This window comes from Trichosurus vulpecula, chromosome 8 (genome assembly GCF_011100635.1).
Source record: "Trichosurus vulpecula isolate mTriVul1 chromosome 8, mTriVul1.pri, whole genome shotgun sequence".
Lineage (NCBI taxonomy): Eukaryota > Metazoa > Chordata > Mammalia > Diprotodontia > Phalangeridae > Trichosurus > Trichosurus vulpecula.
In genome coordinates this window covers 223,293,060-223,316,075 of record NC_050580.1, presented here as the reverse complement: position 1 = coordinate 223,316,075, position 23,016 = coordinate 223,293,060, and positions in this window count along the sequence as shown.

Below are 23,016 nucleotides of genomic sequence, written 5' to 3'. Positions count from 1 at the left end.
TCTTGAGTTTTTTTTTTTGTCAGGGTATGACTGCTTGTAGAGTAAAGAGTACTTTCTTCCAAGCTTGAGGGGATGTGCTGTTGTTTTCAGAGCTATTTCTATACAGCCAGCTCTGCCACACCAGCACTTCTCCTTCCCCAAGAACCGCCAACCCAGAATGGACTCATATCTTCAGTAGGCTCTGCACTCCTGCTCTGATCTGCCACTTAATTCCTCCCACCAGGTGGGTCTGGGGCCAGAAGTAACAGCAGCTGTAGTTAGGTAGCTGCCCCACCTCCTCTGCCCCCAGGGCAGTGGCTGAACCACCAACTCCTTCCACTCTGTTCCCAGCAGCTTTTCCCACTAACCTTCTCTGTTGCCTTTGGTGTTTGTGGGTTGAGAAGTCTGGTAACTGCCACAGCTCGCTGATTCAGGGTGCTAGGGCCCGTTCTGCCCCACTCCTGGTCTGGTTGGTCCTGCTGCCACCCACACTGGGCTCAGCTCCCCTCTGCTCCCAGCCCTGTGCGCCATAGACCTCTCCTAGCAACCATCCAGGTTGTCCTGGGCTGGAGCCCTGCTTCCCTCTGCTATTTTGTGAGTTCTGCAGTTCTAGAATTTGTTCAGAGCCATTTTTATAGGTTTTTGGAGGGACCTGGCGGGGAGCTCACGGAAGTGCCTGCTTTCCAGCTGCCATCTTCCCTTCTGTATTCTTTCTCTGCCCAGTTCCTCTCCTTGACTTTCTGTCTTTTCCTCTTTTTCTTCCCCCTTTTCTGCCTCTCTCTATTTCCATCTCTCTCCTACCCCACTTTCCTCACAAGGAAATAAGACAATAAGTAAGTAAGATCCCTTTTGTCTAGTTCTCTGGCCTTCTCTCAAGTTCATGCCTCCATAAAAGCTATTACCTTGGTGCAGTTGTAGAAATTCCTACCTTCGAATCTACCTTCTCCTGCTATGCATTCACTGAGTCAGTCTATCAATTCTTGTGTCCTTGAGTTTCTTCTTTTGTTATATACATAATATTCTCTGCCTTTCCACCTCCCCTACAAAATACAAACATCCGAGTTTCTTTTCTTCCATTGTCCCAGCTAGTTTAAGCCTTGTAATTATTTTCCTTTCCTATAATTAATTATGCATTAGCTTATACAAACATATTTGTTTATATAGTAAACACAAAGATTGACATTTTGTCTACAGAGTACTAAAGAAGAACACAACGGAGAAATTTTTATCACTGGGAGACAACTCCTGAGTTAAATGCCTATTGGGTCCTGTGACATGAGGAGTCAAATCAATAAGCATTTATTAAGTACTGTGTTAAGCACTAAGGATACAAAGACAGGAAAAAAAATATATAGTTTCTGTTTTCTAGTAGTAGCTCTGTCTCATGGTGGAGACAACAAGCAAATTACTATGTATAAGCAATGCATACATAGCATAAACTGAGAATATTCTCAGAAGGAGAACTGGCAAAGACTTCTTACAGGTGATGGGACTTCAGCTGAGATTTGAAGGAAGCCAGGACATCTAGGAGACAGGTGAAGAGGGAGATAGTTCCAGGGATGGAGGACAGCCAGTGAAAATACTAAGTTAGGAAATGGAGTGTCTTGTGGAAGAAACAGCAACGAGGCCAGTGTCATCTGATTGCAGAATGCATGTACAATAAGGTGTAAGAAGACTGGAAAGGTAGGAGAGGGCCAAGTTAGGAAGAGCTTTAAAAGCCAAACTGTGTATTTTATATTTGATGATGGGAGTGATAGGAGCCAATGGAGTTTATTGAATGGTGGCATGGTGTAGCAACAATCAGCTAGCAGCTGCTGTAGGGATGTAAGACCCACCACCAACCAGCACACAGAAAGCTGCCAACACAGGTTCTTTGATCTGCTTTTCTAAGGAAAGCAACGTTAAGGGGTTCACAATCTTACTTCAATCCAACATACAAATATCATTCGCTTAGTTCAGGGGAAAAAGCCAGCACCCTGAACTTCAGAGCAAATACAAACAAATTACAAACATCAACAGACAGACCTTGTCTGATTCAAATCTCAATGCATAGTCACCAGAGTTTAACAAAATCCAAACATCCGGGTTTACAAGCTGGAGGGCTCTTAACTACAGCTGCCCAGAGTCTCCACATCAACACACCTCCAAGAGTGACAGCCCCAAGCAAATAGCTCTGTTCTCTCTTTTTATACACTCTTTAGCCACATCAAATGTCATCTGAGCGAGCAGAACTCAGGTTCCTACTATTGGCTCTGGTCTTAGCAACTCCCCTTAGGACCCTGAGTGCTTCATGCCCACATAGGCTTAGCATCTACTAGATAGTGGTTTGGGCCTGGGATTTAGCACCTAGTAAGGCTCAATCAAAGACACGCAACTTAGTTGATATTACACATGGTCAGACCTTCATTTCAGTAAGCTCACTTTAGTGGATGAATGGAGGGTAGACTGGGGTGGGGATAGACTTGTGGCAGGTAGACCCACAAGCTTTTGTTGCAATTGTTCAGATGCGAGGTGATATGGGCCTGCAGCACGGAAGTGGCAGTGTCAGAGGCGAAAAGGGGACATATATGCAAGAGATGTTTACAAAAGTAATACGGCAAGCAAGGTGTGATGGACAAAGCCTTGTATTTGGGTAGCCAGAAGATACGGTTTCAAATCTTCCATGCTGCCACTTACTGCATGACCTTAAGCCAGGCACATAACCTTTTTGAGCCTCAATTTCTTTATTTATAAAATGAGGGGGTTGTATTAGATAGTCCCTATGATCCTTTCAGCCTATAAATCTGTGACACTTTCATCCTTCCTAAGCAAATACAGTACTTTGTACAACCCAAATTTGGACATTAAAATATGTTGTTTCACCACAGGGTTAAATATGTCCCGTAATGAAGCATCTTTAATACTTCCAGAAAGTATTGGCAAGAGGATTTGACTTTTGGAACAAATGTTTGTAAACTGATCAAAGTTCTTTAAATATACAGAAAAAAACACATTTTAAAACCACCAAGTAGATTCTTTGTAGCAAATTCAGCTCTTAAACAGAGACATTCGGGTTGATTTCACAGGCATTTACCAAGGTCTAGGACCCACATTCTTCTTTTGGTTTCTTTAACTGTATGCCTGACTTCTGAGGCAGAAAAGTAGTGAGCTTCTCTAGATTTGTTAGGTTGAGGTAGGACCTTAAACTCAGTGGTTGCTTAATAATAATACCAAATTCATGAATGAAATGGAATGGAGTGAGATACAATAGAATAGAATAGAATTAATTGTTTGTGATTAAAGGAAGTTCCAGTGTCCATAACTTTCATATCCTGGGAGAAATTAGTATTAAATTGGTGAATTCTTGAGATGCGTCTCTGAAATGTTTTTACATACTGAGAAAGATAGGTCTATTTTTGAGAATTAAAGCATCAAATTTCATGTAAGAATATAGCACATTCCTTTTGAAGGTGATAACTACAGTTTTTAAAAACAGTGTTATGTTTTCCTGAACAAATTGTCTTTTCTCAGTTTTTACCTAGCTAGCCTCCTAACAGGGCATCTAGGTAGCACAGTAAATAGAGTACTGAGCCTGGAATCAGGAAGACTCATCTTCCTGAGTTCAAATCTGGCCTCAGACACTCAATAGCTGTGTGACCCTGGGCAAGTCACTTAACCCTGTTTGCCTCAGTTTCCTCATCTGTAAATTGAGCTGGAGAGGGAAATAGCAAACTACTCCAGTCTCTTTGCCAAGAAAACCCCAAATGGGATCATGAAGATTACTGAACAACAACAAAGCCCTCTATTCCCTTCTATCTTGTAAATATGTGTTGGGTGCAGAGGGAAATGGCAACAGAAGAGAGAGGAGTATGATTTATTAAACTTAAGTTTAGAATGAGAAGTGAGTGTGGAAATCACCTAGTCTAATACCTTCATTTTACTGATAAGGTTTTGAGAGGCTTAATTATCTCAAATAATTTGCCGAAATAATACAGATATATGATTCCAATGTGTGCTGGTCTCCTTAGCTAGCCTCTTCCTGTATGCAGAAGACACAGAAACACAATTCTGTCACACTAATCTCCTAACCTGGCTTCTTCCTGACTATTAGGGATGGAGAAAGTAGCCATTCCATCATCCTGTTCCCTCTACCTATACCTTCTGGCCTATATCTCCTATTCCTGAATGCCTAGATGGAGGAAAATTCCATTCCATCAAGGTTCCTCCACAAATCTCCTTGTCTGATCCAGACTGCCTTCAAAGAAAGAGGAGAAATGCTTCCAGAGAAAAAAGAGAAACACTTGCACCCTATTCCATTGCATGCTGGTCTCAGCTGGCCTGGCCTCTCCTAGCCTCCTGGAGACCCTGTCTGCCTGCAAGGAAACACACACACACACATACACATACTTCCATCTCATACCTGTTTCCTTGCCTGGCCTCCTCTTGATTGCAAGGAATTGAGAGAAATGCCATTCTGTCCTACTATCCTGGCTTGTCCTTTTCCTACCTGCAAAGGTAGAGAGAAATGGAATTCCATCATGTTTCCTCCACGTGTCTCCCGGCCTAGCCTGGACCTCCTGGAAGAAAAGGAGAGAAATGACATTTCATCAGCTACCCACACTACTCCCCTCATCTGAACTGCCTAAGGCCCTTCAAGGACTCCATCCTGAAGCCAAACACCAGGGATGCTAATAACCCACCCTACTCATTCCTCAGTGGTTAACAAACTCCCACTCCATTATGAGCTCCTCATCCCATGATTCTGAACCCACAGCTGTCATTATTTAGACCTCTGTATGTCTGTTTCCCCATCTGTAAAAGGAGGGTGAATTTGATATTCTATATGGTCCCTTTCAGCTCTAAATTTATGCTCCTAGAACCGGAAAAAAACCCACATAGGTTCCCAACATTGAAGTCATCTTCACCTCCTTACTCTGCCTAGCCTTCCCCCCTTGTCTATCCAGTGGTCAAGTTTTGTTGATTCTAGCTGCACAACACCTCTTGCACATGCCTCCTTTTCTCTACTCATATAACCACCACCCTAGTTCTGCACTAATCCCCTCTCTCCTGGATGATTGAACAACCTGCTAGTTGTTCTTTCTGACTCAAGTCTCTCCCCACTTCAATCTTTTTTCTGCACAGCAACCTAATATTCCAAATAATTAACATATTATTATGTTAATATTATTAATAATATTCCTAAATTAGCACATCTTGCCATGCTTTGCTCAAGAAGTTCTAAGAAGTTCTCTATTGCCATTAGGATAAAATATAAACTCCTCTGTTTAACAATTGAAGTTCTTCACAATCTGGCTCCAGTCTACCTTTCTAGGCTTCTTCCACATTCTTCCCCTTCATAGCAGCTAGGTGATTCAGTGACATGTGTGGGGCTGGAGTGAGGAAGACCTTAGTTCAAATCCAGCCTCACACACTCACGAGCTGTATGACCCTGGAAAGTCACTTAACAAGTCACTTTTTAAGTTTCCCTTAATCCACTGGAGGAGGAAATGGCAAACCACTCCAGTATCTTTGCCAAGAGAACCCCACAAGGGTCACAGAGAGTCAGATACAACTTTAACAACAACAAGCTAAACAGCTTTACTTGCTGTCCCTAGTACATGCCATTCTATCTCCTATCTCCATGCCTTTCTTCAAGCTGCACCACCCCACATCCCTGACACCCCCACCATCTGCAGTTCTGCTTGGTCTAAACTCCACAGAACAAGATTCCTCTCCTGGGATAGGCTGATCATCAGAAATTACCTTGAAATGCTATTTAACTTGCCTTGGATATACTCAACACTTCCCAGCCTCCTCTGGCCCCTCTCCTCTCTGATGGGAGAGCTGGAAAATGAAATCTTTCCATTATAGAGAGCAGAACCTAGACTTTGAGGCTCACTCCACCATCTGTCTGCAGCAGCTCTGGTTGATCATGCTGCTCTGCTTTCCAACTTCCTTTTTTACATTTTTTTACCCATTATATTGTTAACTCCTTGAGGGAGGCAGGGCCTATCTTTTTCAAATTTGTATCCCCGAAGCTTAGCACAGTGCCTGGCACATAGAAAGTGCTTAACAAATGTTTATGGAATTGAATTGAATGTATTCCCTTCTCACCTCTGCCTCTTGAAATCCCAGAATATCTTTAAAACCCACTTCCTATGTCAATCAAACAATCAATACACATTTATTAAGTACCTGTTGAATGAGAAGCGCTGTGCTAGTTACTGAGATTCAAATACAAAGAATAATACAATCTGGACTCTTAAGATATGAGACATTTCCTGATTTCTACCACCACTGCCATGCACTAATCCCTTCCCAAAAAATTTATTTTGTATTTATCTTTGTATTTATTTTGTATTTGCTTAGATGTAGTTGGAGGCCAAACCTGACTCAAGCTAATTTGATGATTCAGGTTCAGGACTGGAACAAAATGATATATTCATATACCATCTAACAAAAGAAAATTTATTTAGTAAAAGCATGGCAAAGATATGTATCACAGATACAGCATTAATTCAATTGGGCAAAGTTTTTCTGCCCTTGCCTTGGCCATTCTGACTCTCCTGATACTCAGTATACACTACTGACACCACAATTGGTCATCAAACATTCCCCACTCCTTGTGGGCTTGATTTTGTACTTAGATTACCAGAAATGGTGTAAATAGTTTAAGCCTTAGTTCCTTGCATCAATTAAGTCTCTAATCCTCATGGAATAGGAAATAGGAATAGGAAAAGCAAATCCAAAGTATATGGCATGCTCCTATGGGATATTATTCCTAACATATCAATATGCATGTGTTTCACCTGATAGAACATAATTGTGTTTCTTGTTCTTTTCAATAGAAGCAATATTCTTTTTTCTTAAAAAGCATTTTATTGTTACACTTACTTGGCTCAAGGCCTTAAGGGTTGGGCTGTTGATAAAATTTCCTGGTAGCTAGGGACAAAAAACCCAGGATATGAGGAGTTGCCCACTCCTCCCTCAGGCTTCTGACTGTTGGACCAACGTGGGCAAAACAGAGACAGGGAAGCTGCACCTATCTGAGTCACTGCCATATTCTTTGATATCCTTTGAGTAACTTGAATATCCTCTCCCAGCTATGGCTAAGCAAATATCCTTTTGAGAACTAAAGAATAATCTATGGATGTCTCATCTTGTTCCAATCTTGAATCTGAACTACCAAATAGGTCTGAGGAATGCCTGGCCTATTACAGTCCTTAAAGGTTTAAACTGTCTCATTCTTGTCTTTTTATCCAGAGTACTTAGAACAATGCCTAGCAAAAGTCAATGCTTAATATCTGTTGATTGAGTTACATAACCTTTTAATATCCTAGGCAACTCTCAAAGATTAGAAGTTACCTAGGAGCTGTTGAATTTTAGTGGTGGAAGCTTTTCCCTAAAACAATAATCTTGATTCTGTACCCAAAAGATATCAAAATAATTGAAGCAACTAAGGCCCAGGGATTTCAGATGAGATTCTATGATGCTATGATCTGCCTAAGGTCACACAGAAAGTTAATAACAGCCTCAGACCTAAAATGCGAATGTTCTGACTTCTAGCCCAATTTCTTTTCTAAATTTTTTTAGAACATTCAGTTCCACAAGCTTTTGGGTTCCAAATTTTCTCTCCCTCCTCCTCCTCCCCACTGCAAGACGGCATGTAATTCAATGTAGGTTCTACATAGACCTTCATATTGAACTTATTTACATAATAGTCCAGTTGAAAGAAGAATTACAACCAATGGAATGAATCATGAGAAAGAAGAAATGAAACCAAGGGGGAAAAAAAGGAGAGCAAATAGTTTGCCTCAATCTGCATTCAGACTCCATAGCTCTTTCTCTGGATGTAGATAGCTCTCTCCATCGTGAGTCCTTTGGAGTTGTCTTTGACCTTGTATTGCTGAGAAGACCCAAGTCTATCAAGGTTAGTCATCACAGAATCAATATGTCTGTGGTTATGTACAATGTTCCCCTGGTTCTGCTAGATTCACTCAGCATTATATCATGGAGGTCTTTCCAAGTTATTATGAAGTCCTTATCTTCCCCATTTCTTATAGCACAATACTATTCCATTACATTCATATACCACATGTTTAGCCATTCCCCAATTGAAGGGCATCCCCTTGATTTCCAATTCTTTGCTACTACAAAAAGAGTTTCTATAAATATTTTTGTGCATATGGGTCTCTTTCCCACTTGTGCGATCTCTTTGGACTATAGCCCGAGGAGTTTTATTGCAGGGTCAAAGGGTATGAACATTTTTATAGCTTTTTGGACATACTTCCAAATTGCTCTCCAGAATGGCTGGATCAGTTCACAACTCCACCATCAATGTAACAGTGTTCCAATTTTCCCACATCTTCTCAAGCATTTATCATTTTCCTGTTTTGATTTGTTAGCCACTCTGACAGGAGAGATGAGACACCTAAGAGTTGTTTTGATTTGCATTTTTCTAATCAAAAGTGATTTAGAGCTTTTTTTCTTATTATTTATTTATTTAATATTTTTAGTTTTCAGCATTGATGTTCACAAGAGTTTGAATTATAAATTTTCTCCCCATTTCAACCTTCCCCCCCTCCAAGATGGCATATATTCTGATTGCCCCATTCCCCAGTCAGCACACCCTTCTGTCACCCCACTCCCCCCATCCCCTTTTCCCTTACTTTCTTGTAGGGCAAGATAGATTTCTATGCCCCATTGCGTATATATCTTATTTCCTAGTTGCATGCAAAAAACAACTTTTTTTGAACATCTGCTTTTAAAACTTTGAGTTCCAAATTCTCTCCCCTCTTCCCTCCTTATCACCCCTCCCTAAGAAGGCAAGCAATTCAACATAGGCCACATGTGTATCATTATGCAAAACTCTTCCACAATAGTCATGTTGTGAAAGACTAACTATATTTTGCCCCTTCCTGTCCTATCCCCCTTTATTCCATTTTGTCCCTTGATCCTGTCCCTTTTTGAAAGTGTTTGCTTTGATTACCTCCTCTCCCTATCTACCTTCCCTTCTATCATCCCCCCTTTTCTATCTCCTTCTTCCTTCTTTCCTGTGGGGTAAGATACCCAATTGAGTGTGTATGTTATTCCCTTCTCAGGTCAAATCCGATGAGAGCAAGATTCACTCATTCCCCCTCAACTGCCCCCTCTTCTCTTTCTACAGAACTGCTTTGTCTTGCCACTTTTATGCGAGATAATTTACCCCATTCTATCTGTCCCTTTCTCCCTCTCTCAATATATTCCTCTCTCATACCTTAATTTGATTTTATTTTTTTAGTTATCATACCTTCATATTCAATTCACCCTGTCCCTCTGTCTATACACATACATATATGTGTGTGTGTACATATATGTACATATATGTGTATATATGTATATGTATTCCCTTCAGCTACCCTAATACTGAGGCTTCATGAATTATACACATCATCTTTCCATGTGTGAATGTATACAAAACTGTTCAACTTTAGTAAGTCCCTTGTGATTTCTCTTTCTTGTTTACCTTTTCATGCTTCTCTTGATTATTGTCTTTGAAAGTCAAATTTTCTATGCAGCTCTGGTCTTTTCACTGAGAAAACTTGAAAGTCCTCTATTTTATTGAAAATCCATATTTTGCCTTAGAGTATTATACTCAGTTTTGCTGGGTAGGTGATTCTAGGTTTTAATCCTAGCTCCATTGACCTCTGGAATATCATATTCCAAGCCCTTCAATCCCTTAATGTAGAAGCTGCTAGATCCTGTGTTATCCTGATTGTGTTTCCACAATACTCAAATTGCTTCCTTTTGGCTGCTTGCAGTATTTTCTCCTTGATCTGGGAGCTCTGGAATTTGGTGACAATATTCTTTGTTTTCTTTTTGGGATCTTTTTCAGGAGGCGATCTGTGGATTTTTTCAATTTCTATTTTACCCTGTGGCTCTAGAATATCAGGGCAATTCTTTTTGACAATTTCTTGAAAGATGATATCTAGGCTCTTTTTCTGATCATGGCTTTCAGGTAGTCCAATAATTTTTAAATTATCTCTCCTGGATCTGTCAGGCCAGTGGTTTTTTCAATGAGATATTTCACATTGTCTTTCATTTGTCTTTCATTGTCTTTCATTTTTTCATTCCTTTGGTTCTGTTTTATAATATCTTGATTTCTCATAAAGTCACTAGCTTCCACTTGCTCCAATCTAATTTTTAAGGTGGTATTTTCTTCAGTGGTCTTTTGGACCTCCTATTTCATTTGGCTAATTCTGCCTTTCAAGGCATTCTTCTCCTCATTGGCTTTTTGGAGCTCTTTTGCCATTTGAGTTAGTCTATTTTTTAAGGTGTTATTTTCTTCAGTATTTTTTGGGGTCTCTTTTAGCAAGTCATCGACTTGTTTTTCATGGTTTTCTTGCATCACTCTCATTTCACTTCCCAATTTTTCCTCTACTTCTCTAACTTGCTTTTCCAAATCCTTTTTGAGCTCTTCCATGGCCTGAGACCAGTTCATGTTTTCCTTGGAGGCTTTTGATGTAGGCTCTTTGACTTTTTTGACTTCTTTGGCTGTATGTTTTGGTCTTCTTTGTCACCAAAGAAAGATTCTAAAGTCTGAGATTGAATCTGAGTCTGTTTTCACTGCCTGGCCATGTACCCAGCCAACTACTTGACCCTTGAGTTTTTCATCGGGGTATGACTGCTTATAGAGTATAGAGTACTTTGTGCCAAGCTTGAGAGCCTGTGCTGTTATTTTCAGAGCTATTTCTACACAGCAAACTCTGCCACACCAGCACTCCTCCTCCCCCAGTAACCACCAACCAAGACCGGATTCAGATCTAAGCAGGTTCTGCACTCCTGCTCTAATCCGCCACTTAACTCCTCCCACCAGGTGGGCCTGGCATCAGGAATCAACTGCAGGTGTAGTTCTGTAGCTGCACCTCCCCCACTGCCCCTGGGCCGGTGGCCAAACCATGAACTCCTTTCACTCTGTCCCCCCAGTTTTTCCCACTAACCTTTTCTGTTGTCTTTGATGTTTGTGGGTTGAGAAGTCTGGTAAGTGCCACAGCTCACTGATTCAGGGTGCTAGCACCTGTTCCTCCTGGCTCCTGGTCTGCTTGGTCCGGGTGCAGCCCACACCGAGCTCTGCTCCCATCTGCTCCCAGCTCAGTGCGATAGACCCTACCCAGTGACCATGCAGGCTGTCCTGGGCTGAATCCCTGCTTCCCTCTGCTATTTTCTGGGTTCTGCAGTTCCAGAATTTGTTCAGAGCCATTTTTATCAGTGTTTTGAGGGTCCTGGGAGAGAGCCCTAGCAAGTCCCTGCTTTGCAGCCACCATCTTGGCTCCACCCCTAGAGCTTTTTTTATATGACTCTAGATATCTTTAATTTCTTCTTCTTAAAACTGCCTGTTCATATCCTTTGACCATTTCTCAATTGTGGAATTACTTGTATTCCTATAAATTTGGCTCAGTTCCCTGTATATTTTAGAGATGAGGCCTTTATCAGAGACACTGGTTGCAAAGATCTTCTCCCAATTTTCTGCTTCCCTCCTAATCTTTGTTGCATCAGCTTTTTTATACAAAACTTTTCAATTTAACATAATCAAAATTACTCATTTTGCATCATGTAATACTCTCTATCTCTTGTTGTGTCATGAATTCTTTCCTTTCCCATAAATCTGGTAGGTAAACTATTCCTTGTTCTCCCAAATTGCTTATAGTATCAGCCTTTATTCCTAAATCTTGAACGCTTTTTGACTTTATTTTGGTATACTGTATAAGATATTGATCTATGCCCAGTTTCTGCCCTGCCATTTTCCAATTTTCTCAGCAGTTTTTGTGAAATAGTGAATTTTTAGCCCAGAAGCTGGATTCTTTGGGTTTATCAAAGAGTAGATTGCTGTAGTCATTGACTACTGAGTCTTATGTGCCTAACCTATTCCACCGATCCACCACTCTGTTTCTTAGCCAGTACCAGGTAGTTTTGATGACTGCTGGTATGGATAGGCCACCTTCCCTAGCATTTCTTTTCATTAATTCCCTAGATATTCTGGACCTCTTGTTCTTCCAGATGAATTTTGTTATTCTTTTATCCAGCTCTGTAAAAGAATTTTTGGTAGTTTGATTGGTATGGCGCTGAATAAGTAAATTAATTTAGGTAAAATTGTCATTTTTTTATATTAGCTTCACCTAACTATGAGCAACTGATCTTTTTTCCATTTATTTAGATCTGACTTTATTTGGGTGAAAAGTGTTTTGTAATTGTGTTCATATAGTCCCTGGACTTGTCTTGGCAGTTAGACTCCCAAATATTTTATAGTGTCTACAATAACTTTAAATGGAATTTCTCTTCCTATCTCTTGCTGTCAGGCTTTGTTAGTAATATATAGGAATGCTGAGGATTTATGTGGGTTTATTTTATATCCTGCAACTTTGCTAAAGTTATTTATTATTTCAAATAGTTTTTTACTCGATTCTTGAGTGTTCTCTACCTAAATCATCATATCATCTACAAAGACTGATAACTTACTTTGTCTATTCTAATTTCTTTTTCTTCTCTTATTGCTAAAGCTAACATTTCTAGTACCAAATTTAATAATAGGGGTAATAATGGACATCCTAGTTTCACTCTTGATCTTATTGGGAATGCATCTAGCTTATCCCCATTACATATAATGCTTGATGAACGTTTAAGGCAGATGCTACTTAGCATTTTAAGAAAGACTCCACTTATTCCTATGCTTTCTAGTGTTTTTAATAGGATTAGGTGTTGTATTTTGTCAACAGCTTTTTCTGAATCTTTTGAGATAATCATATGGTTTCTGCTAGTTTTGTTGTTGATATGATCAATTATGCTGATAATTTTCCTAATATTGAACAAGCTTTGCATCCTGGGAATAAATCGTACCTGGTCATAGTGTATTATTCTCCTGATAAGTTGCTGCAATCTTTTTGCTAATATTTTATTTAAAATTTTTGCATCAATATTCATTAGGGAAATTGATCTATAATTTTCTTTCTCTGTTTTGAGTCTTTCTGGTTTAGGTATTAGTGCCACACTTTTGTCATAAAAAGAATTTGGTAGGACTCCTTCCCCTATTTTCCCAAATATTCTATAAAGTATGGGAATTAATTGTTCTTTAAATGTTTGATAGAATTCACCTGTAAAACCATCTGGCTCTGGAGATTTTTTCCTATGGAGTTCATTGACGAATTTCAATTTCTTTTTCTGAGGTGGGGTTATTTAGGTAATTTACTTCCTCTTCTGTTAACCTGGGCAATTTGTATTTTGGTAAATATTCATCCATTTCCCCAAATTTGTCAAACTTATGGGCATTCTATCGGGAAAAATGGGTGGTCTCCGACATTGTCTGTGCTGATGTCTTCCACTTCCCCTGGCTGTGGGAAGGCACCTCTAGGTTCCTGGGTGTTGACTCTTGCTGGCTCCACTCCCCTGGGACTCAGGGACTATTGAAGCTCCACTTCTGGCTCTTCTATCTCAGGGTTTCTCCCAAAGAAGTATTATGTGAGTGAGGAAGGGAGGGATGAGAGCCTTTTTACCTGGTCATCATGGCTCCTGGAAGTTCAAGAAGGTGAGTTTCAAACCTTTAGATTGTGGACTACAAGCCTCAGGAGTAGTTGCTCTTGTGGCTGCAGGAGCTGCACTGCTGCCTCCTGTAACTCCAACAGACTGTCATCCTGGGCTGAGAGTCCCGAGGATCGCCACCAGTTTCATGTACCCAGTACCCTCCCAGCCTGGATTACTGACTGTGTTCTGCTACTCCCATTCTGGTGTGGTCTGGTGCAGTTCCACATGTCAGGTGCTCTCCCAGCCTGTTGACCCTGCAGACTCTCCTGGCTTGGAAATTTGCTACACTCAGTCTACTATTGGCTTCTAACTCTCTTAAATCAGCTCAGATTCACTTTTTTAGAGGTATCTGACAGAATTTGTGAGAGTGCTCTGGTAAGATGCTGTTTTCATTCTACCATCTTGGCTCTGCATCCCTCTCTAGTACAATTTAATTTTTTTTTTTACAAAGCACTATATACTGTGAAAGTGTAGTAATAATAAGATTGCAAACATTGTCCTCCAGTACTTAGGGTATACTCTCCCCTATACCAGCTTGGTCCCTGGGGAAAGGGGACTTAAATTGAAAGCAGTTTCTACCAAGCATTCACCTACTAAGTTCTTTTCCAAATATAGTGTGGCTGATGCACTAATTGTCATCACTTCCTACTGATGAACTGATCAAAACCTCTGTAGGTGCCTCACCAGTGCTTGGCCTCTGGTGAATCCAAACATGGACTCCAGCTCCCACTATTCTGACCTTTTGAAACACAAAATCATGGCCATTTATAACAATCCTTCACCTAAAAGACAGGAAAGAACAAATGCAAAGAAGAAAAGAACCAATCCTCATATTTATGGGCCACATGCAAATCCCAGAAAAGGGAGGGCAGGGAAGAGGGCCCAAGGCTTCTCCCCATCCAAAGTTTTTCAGCATGACTCTCATTCTCCAGGGACAGGAAAGAGCCCAGTGCTCAGTATTCTCTGTACAATTGTCTTCCAACTATTCATAAAGAAAAGCCTGAAAAAGAACATCTTTCTTGACTAACCACTGATTAGATTGGCCTGCCTGATAGATGCTGAAATAAAGTTCTTGAGACAATTGAATGCTAAGCATGTTAGAGCCAATTTCCAAAAATGTCACCAAGTCACTTTCCCCCAAGATGACCAGGTGTACTAATCTATAGTGACAAAAGGTCAATCTAAGTTATACTCCCTCCATATCCCTATGCTATGACCCTATGATCCACATGTAGTTTCCTCATCTTGAATTTATCACTCATTAAAGCCAATTTCCAAATAGGCCACCAAGTCACTCTACCCCAAGATAATCAGGTCTACTAATCTCTGCTAAGAAAAGGTCAACCTACACTCCCTTCATATCCTACACCCTGACCCCAGGACCCACATATAGTTTCTTCACTCATCACTAAGACTTTATGTAAGTAAAGAATGTTAGCTATTCTCATCAGATGAAAAAGGAAGTGATTTATTTTGAGAACCCTGGCTTGTATTTCTGTCAAATCCTTTGTGTGGGAATCAGGGATCTGTATACTGGCAAAGAAGATAGTTTCTAAAAACATCTTTACTCTGAGTGTCACATCTTTCTCTCTATTGCTTCTTTCTGAACTTCCAAGATCCAATCTCATGTGCATCCTTGAAATCTTGCCATTCATATTTTAGTCCAGTTTTTTAAACGTTATTAACTTTCTAGAAAGAGTACATTGTACAATAGCAAGGACCATGGCCAAGCATGGTCTAGGACATTACATAATTAACTAATTAATCCCATTCTGGAAGAGGACAGAAATGTGTAAGTGAGGACGAGTGGACATGGCCCAAGTGGAGAACAGGGGCATAATCTACTATACCAGGAATAGGCTGGACAAGTCAGTGAGGAGAAAAGGGCCAAGACAGTATATATGGAAGAAGCAACATCAGGCTCAAAACCATAAACCCACAAGCATTCTAGGATAATAGCTTTAGATCTAGTAATATATGGTCAACTCTCCCTCCTCTTTTGAGAAGGAAACTGAGAACCAGAAAGGTTAACTGACTTTCACACAAGACCATACAGAAAAAATCAAGAATTGAACTCAGCTCTTCTGATTTCCAAAGAAAGAGCATGATTTCACTTTGTCACGCTTAAGAACCTAGTGGACACATACACATTCTAAGCTAGACTGTGCGCACACTCAGTTCTCTACCCTCCACCCTCACCCAGACTCTTTTCAGTTGTCCCTTCTTCATCAAACTCCTGGAGTTCACTCAGGAGAGCAGGCAAGTACAGCTCCACTCTGAAAGCAAGAAGAATTTTGAAATTTCTTCCTTCGGGGTGAGGGTGGATATGGCCAACAGCATCTATCCCAGTGTGTTTTGTGCATGGGCAGAAATGTCCTGCTCATCAGTAAGAAGACTTCCTGTGCCAGGCCACCAGGGACCTGATGCTATTGAAAAGCATTTCTGAGTCAGTACAAAATGTTTTCTCCTATCTGTTCAAGAAACCTTAGCCTGGCCCTCCCTTCCCTGGTGCCTCAATACCACATCTATCATTTCACACTTCCACAGTCACTGAATAATACTCTCAGAGATATTCATACACTAGACTATGAATGCAGCTGCTCCCCAGAAACTGCCAGAAGCAGTAAATGAAATCGTAACAGCACATGGCCTGCCCAACTAAACAGCAACAGTCTGAGATATTTTCTTAGCTTTCAGCTTAAAATGGTACCCGAATCCTGAAGGGTTAATTTTCCCTGCTCAAGGGATAGGTTCCCTTTGAGGGGTCAAGGAGAAGCACATTCTTTGTCCTTTATGTTGACCCAAATAGCTAAGATGAGAATCAGGTTTTGTTGGGACACACCTAGTTTTCTATGACCTGTACCAGAGGGTTAGATGGCACAATTGCTGGCCAAGCTCTCCTCCTTATAGCTGAAGACACACTGTGAAGTGATATTCTTGACTTTGTGAATTGCCACATCTAAATGAAACTCTGATTTATAAATTCTTGCATCTAAACTAATATTATAGAGGTGTCTTGTGAATTCCACATTGTAATAAAAAATAAAGTTCTGGGGATGAAAAAGTAATTCTGGGGGTGGAGCCAAGATGGCGGCTGGAAAGCAAGGACTCACTTAAGCTCTCCCCCAAATCCCTCCAAACATCTGTAAAAAAAGGCTCTGAGCAAATTCGAGACTTGCTGGATCCACAAAATAGCAGAGGGAAGCAGGTCTGCAGCCCAGGACAGCCTGGATGGTCACTGGGAAAGGTCTATAGCACAGTGCTGGGAGCAGAGCGCAGCCCAGTGTGGACCACACCAGGACAGACCAGACTGAGAGTCCCTGGAGAAGGCCTTAGGGACATGAACCACTGAGCTGTAGCAGTCGCCAGACTTCTTAGCCCACAAACACCAAAGACCATGGAGCAGGTTACAGGGAAAGCGGCTGGAATGGAATGAGAGTGGTCCAGCCCCAGCCCTGGGGCAGCAGAGGCAATGTGGTGGTGGCAGCAGCAGCAGCAGGAAGCTCCTGTTGCTGCTTCCAGAGCTCCAGTGTCAGCTGTATCCAGAGTCCCTGGCCCACACGGTGGGAGGAATGGAGCAATGGATCAGAACAGGAGTGCAGGAAGCACTTTTCCCTGCTTGGATCTGGGTCACGGTACTGGCTGGTGGCTCTTGGGGGAGGGGGAGTGCTGCTGTGGCAGAGTTTGCAGTGACAGGGAGTAGAAGTAGCTCTGAAAACAGCAGTGCAGCCCCTCAAGCTTGGGACAAAGTATTCCCTATTCTACAAGCAGTCATACCCTGACAAAAAGCTCAAGTGTCAACTAATTAGCTGGGAACATGAACAGGCAGTGAAAATGGACTCAGACTCAGATTTTAGAATCTTTTTCTGACCACAAAGAAGATCAAAACATACAGCCAGAAGAAGTCAACAAAGTCAAAGAGCCTACATCAAAAGCCTCCAAGAAATATATGAACTGGACTCAGGCCACACAAGAGCTCAAAAAGGATTGGAAAAGCAAGTTAGAGAAATAGAGAAAATCATGAAAAACAAGTCAACAACTTGCTAAAGGAGACCCAAAAATATACTGAAGAAAATAATACCTTAAAAAAACAGACCAACCCAAATGGCAAAAAAGCTCCAAAAAGCCAGCAAGGAGGGAAAATGCCTTGAAAGGCAGAATTAGCCAAATGGAAAAGGAGATGCAAAAGACCACTGAAGAAAATACTACCTTAAAAATTAGATTGGGGCAAGTGGAAGCTAGTGGCTTTATGAGAAATCAAGATGTTATGAAACAGAACCAAAGGAATCGAAAAAATGGAAGACAATGTGAAATATCTCATTGGAAAAACCACTGACCTGGAAAATAGATCCAGGAGAAATAATTTAAAAATTACTGGACTACCTGAAAGTCATGATCAAAAAAAGAGCCTAGATATATCATCTTTCAAGAAATTATCAAGGAGAACTGCCCTGATATTCTACAGTCAGAGGGTAAAATAGAAATTAAAAGAATCCACTGATCACCTCTTGAAAAAGATGCCAAAAAGAAAATTCCTAGGAATATTGTCACCAAATTCCAGAGTTCCCAGGTCAAGGAGAAAATACTGCAAGCAGCCAGAAAGAAACAATTTGAGTATTGTGGAAACACAATCAGGATACCATAAGATCTAGCAGCTTCTATATTAAGGGATAGAAGGGCTTGGAAAGGTCAATGGAGCTAGGATTAAAACCAAGAATCACCTACCCAGCAAAACTGAGTATCATGCTCCAGGGCAAAATATGGATTTTCAATAAAATAGAGGACTTTCAAGCTTTGTCAGTGGAAAGACCAGAGCTGAATAGAAAATTTGACTTTCAAACACAAGAATCAAGAGAAGCATGAAAAGGTAAACAAGGAAGAGAAATCATAAGGGACTTACTAAAGTTGAACTGTTTTGTTTACATTCCTACATGGAAAGATGATGTATATAATTCATGAGACCTCAGTATTAGTGTAGTTGAAAGGAATATACATATATATATAGACAGAGGGCACAGGGTGAGTTGAATGCGAAGGGATGATATCTAAAAAAAATAAAATAAAATTAAGGGATGAGAGAGGAATATATTGAGAGAGGGAGAAAGTGAGAGATAGAATGGAGTAAATTATTTCACATAAAAGTGGAAAGAAAATGCAGTTCATTAGAAGGAAAGGAGGGGGCAGGTGAGGCGGAATGAGTAAATCTTGCTCTCATCAGATTTGACTTGAGGAGGGAATAACATACACACCCAACTGGGTATCTTACCCCACAGGAAAGTAGGGGGAAGGGGATAAGAAAGGGAGGATGATAGAAGGGGGTCAGATTGGGGAAGGAGGTAATCAAAAGAAAACACTTCTGAAAAGGGAGAGGGTCAAGGGAGAAAATTGAATAAAGGGGGACAGGATAGGATGGAGGGAAATATAGTTAGTCTTTCACAACATGACTATTGTGGAAGTGTTTTGCATATTGATGCATGTGTGGCCTATGTTAAATTGCTTGTCTTCTTAGGAAAGGTGAGTAGGGAGGGAAGAGGGGAAAGAATTTGGAACTCAAACTTCCAAAAGTGAATACTCAAAAAGAAGGCTGTTTTTGCATGCAACTGGGAAATAAGATATACAGGCAATGGGGTATAGAAATCTAGCTTTCCCTACAAGAAAGTAAGGAGAAGGGGGATTTGGGGTGGGGAGGTGGGGTGACAGAAGGGAGGGCTGACTGGACAATGGGGCATTCAGAATATATGCCATCTTGAAGTGGGGGGAGGGTAGAAATGGGGAGAAAATTTGTAACTCAAAATCTTGTGAAAATCAATGTTGAAAACTAAAAATATTAAATAAATTATTTTTTAAAAATAAATAAAAAGGAAAAAAAAGTAATTGCAAGGGCTTAGCATTTTATAAAGTAGGCTAGTAGCTCTAGGAAAAGACTGAGTATATCTAGCCCAACTGTTTTGAAGAGGAGGAACATTTGACATTAAAGCTAGAACATTAAGTTAAATCTATTAAGATTTTTTTTTGTGTATGGAAAGGCTCTATGATTCTAACTGGAACGAGGAACTCCACTTGCAGAAGCTCTACCAATAGATATCTGCATCAGCTCTGCAACTTATGTTCTTAAAGTATTGCCTGAAGGCAATGAGAGTTTAAGTGACTTGATTCACCTAACCCATGTTAGGGGAGAACTTGAACCCAGAAATGAAACTAGATCTCTAGCCACATCATCATGCTACTTCTCAAGTGTAAATTTAATAGCTGCAAAGGCAAAGTCATGTATTTTTTATTAAAAAAAATCAATGTCTTAAGTAAACAATAAGGGAGGCTAGGCACTAATTGGCTTGAAAAGATTATGCAGTTTTTAGGGCATCTAGGAAGTGCAATGGATAGAGTGTCAGGAAGCCCAGAATTCGAATCCAGCCTCAGATACTTACTAGCTATGCAATCCTGGCAAGTCCCGTCACTTTTGTTTGCCTCAGTTTCCTTATCTGTAAAATAAAAATAATGGCATCTATCTCCCCAGGTTTTTGTGAGGATCAAATGAGTTAATAATTGTAAATTGCTTAGCTCAGTGCCTGACACACAGCAAACACTTGTAAATGTTAGCTATTATTATTAGAGTACTACAAGCTTGATATGAGTCAACAGTGTGACACATCAGATAAAAAAACTAACACAGTCTTTGTGTGCATTGAGAGTGAGAGTGTCCAGGACTAAGGTGGAAGTCCTGGTCCTGGTCAGACCACAGGTAGAGCATTGTATTTAATTCTATTTTAGGAAGGAATCTGATAAGCTGAGGAAAGTTTCCTGAAGAGGACATCCTGGATAATTGAAGGCTTCTCTTTTTTTACATTATATGAGGATCTGTTGGAAGAATTAGCATTTAAAGTTCTTCGTAGCCTGGCCCTTTCCTATCTTTCTCACACCTGGCTCCTCTGCACACACTCTATGATCCAGCTACATTGGGTCCACTTGCTGTACCTTGTGCGCTGGCTGTCCCCCATGCCTGGAATGCTCTCGCCTCATAACTCTGCCCTTTCCTTACTTTCCTCAGCTCCCTTTAAATCTCAACTCAAATCCCACCTTCTAAACCTTTCCAGACTTTTCCAGGTCTCCTCAGGTTCTCATATCTTTGCCTCTAATACTACCCCTTAGCCAAACAGTATTGCTTGTATGTACCTAGTTATTTTCATGTCATCTTCCTCATTAAAATGTAAGCTCCCCAGGGGAGCAGAGCCAAGATGGTGGCTGGAAAGCAGGGAACTGCCTAAAGCTCTCCCCCAGGACCCTCCAAACACCCACAAAAATGGCTCTGAACAAATTCTAGAACTGCAGAACCCACGAAATAGCAGAGGGAAGCAGGGCTCCAGCCCAGAACAGCCTGGATGGTTGCCAGGTAAGGTCTATCACAATGTGCTGGGAGCGGAGTGAAACAGAGCCCAGCATGGGCCGTGCCAGGACCAACCAGACCTGGAGCCAGGAGGAACAGGCCCTGGCACCATGAATCAGTGAGCTATGGCAGTTACCAGACTTCTCAGCCCACAAACACCAAAGACAACAGAGAAGGGTAGTGGGAAAAACTGCGGGAACAGAGTGAAAGGAATTCGTGGTTTGGCCACTGCTCCAGGGCAGAGGTGTTGCAGCTCTGAGGCTGCTTCCAGAGCTACGGCTGCAGTTGCTTTTGCCCCAGCCCAACTTCTAGGAGAAATTAAGTGGTGGATCAGAGTGGGAGCCTGCTTAAATCTGAGTTGAGGTCCAGATTGGTGGTTCTTGCAGGAGGAGGAGCACTGGTGTGGTAGAGTTTGCTGTGTGGAAATAGCTCTGAAAACAACAGCGCAGCCCCTCAAGCTTGGGACAAAGCACTCTCTACTCTACAAGCAGTCATACCCCAATGAAAAGCTCATGAACAGGCAGTGAAAACGGACTCAGATTCAGACTCAGACTTTGGAATCTTTCTTTGGTGACAAAGAAGACCAAAACATACAGCCAGAAGAAGTCAACAAAGTCAAAGAGCCTACATCAAAAGCCTCCAAGAAAAATATTAACTGGTCTCAGGCCATGGAAGAGCTCAAAAAGGATTTGGAAAAGCAAGTTAGAGAAGTAGAGGAAAAATTGGGAAGAGAAATGAGAGTGATGCAAGAAAACCATGATCAGGGCAAATTCCACATTATGTAAGCCATGCCTTCCTTGCCAAGTGGTTCTGCAGAACCTGTTTTCTAAACCACAATTTGTTTTCTGGACCTTAGCAGTTGCTCAACATCAAGAAAATATATTTCAGAGAAGTATGGACTCATGACAAAGTCTTTTCATGCCACTCAGTGTACTTGCTGGAGGTTAGATTGGAACAGATTAAATGACTGGAATCAAAGAGAACCATTAAAATGAGTTGATTTTGTCTTGGAAGAAGTTGTCTGGTGGAGTGCCCCAGGAATCTGCCCTCAGCCCTGTATTGCTTGATATTTTTATCAATTACTTGGATTACTTGGATAAAGGGCATCCATACCTATCAAATTAGCAAGTGATATAAGTTGTAGAGGGATTGCTAATACTTTAGATGGATGACACAGATGCCAAATATTTTGAAAAGCTAAAACAATGAAACAGACTGAATAAAATTAAATATTGAAAATTTAAAATTCTGCAATTTGTTTTTTTAAAAAATCTATTTTGCAAGCACAAGATGGAGGAGATATGGTTAAACCACAATTCCTGGGAGGAGTTTATTAGATAGTAAATGACCACTCAAAATGCTAATGTTTTACTAGATTGCATTGAGAGCCATAATGCCCAAAATGAGAGAATAGTTCCAGTATATTCAGCTGGAGTCAGGACAAATCTGCGCTCTAACTGTATTAAATACATTTAATAAGGACTGTAATAGACTTTTGGGTACCATGTTTTAGGAAAGGGGGTAGAGCACATCTCAAAGAGAACAAGCAAAATTGTGAGATTATTATCTGGAGAGTATACTAAAGGATAAAATTAAGAAATTTGTATATTTAGCCTCAAAAAAAATAAAGACATAGAGATTCATGGTAGGGACTTGAGGGGACAGTCCTGAAGGATTTTTATTTGGAAAAAAAGAGTTAGATTTATTCTGCTTGGCCCCATGGGGCAGAACTAGAAGTAATGAGTGGAAGTTTGGGGGGGAAAGGTGCATTTAGTCTTGATATAGGAAAAAATTCCTACTAATTAGCACTATCCAAAAGAAGAATGGAATACCCCTTAGGACAGTAGGTTCCTTTTCACTGGATGCTTTCAAGCAAAAATGAAATGTCCACTTTTTCAGCATGTTGTAGGAGGCATGTTTTGTTAGGTAAGGATTCAACTAGTCAGCATCTAAATTACCTTCCAAGATTCAGATTCTGTGATTCTCTGAATCACAAAGTTGGAAAGGACTTCTGAGGGCATCAAATTCAATCACTACTCCTGGCATGAGCCCTATGTATATCACTAACTCACAGTCATTCAGTCACTACTTAAAGCCCTCCAGTAACAAGGAATTTACTATCT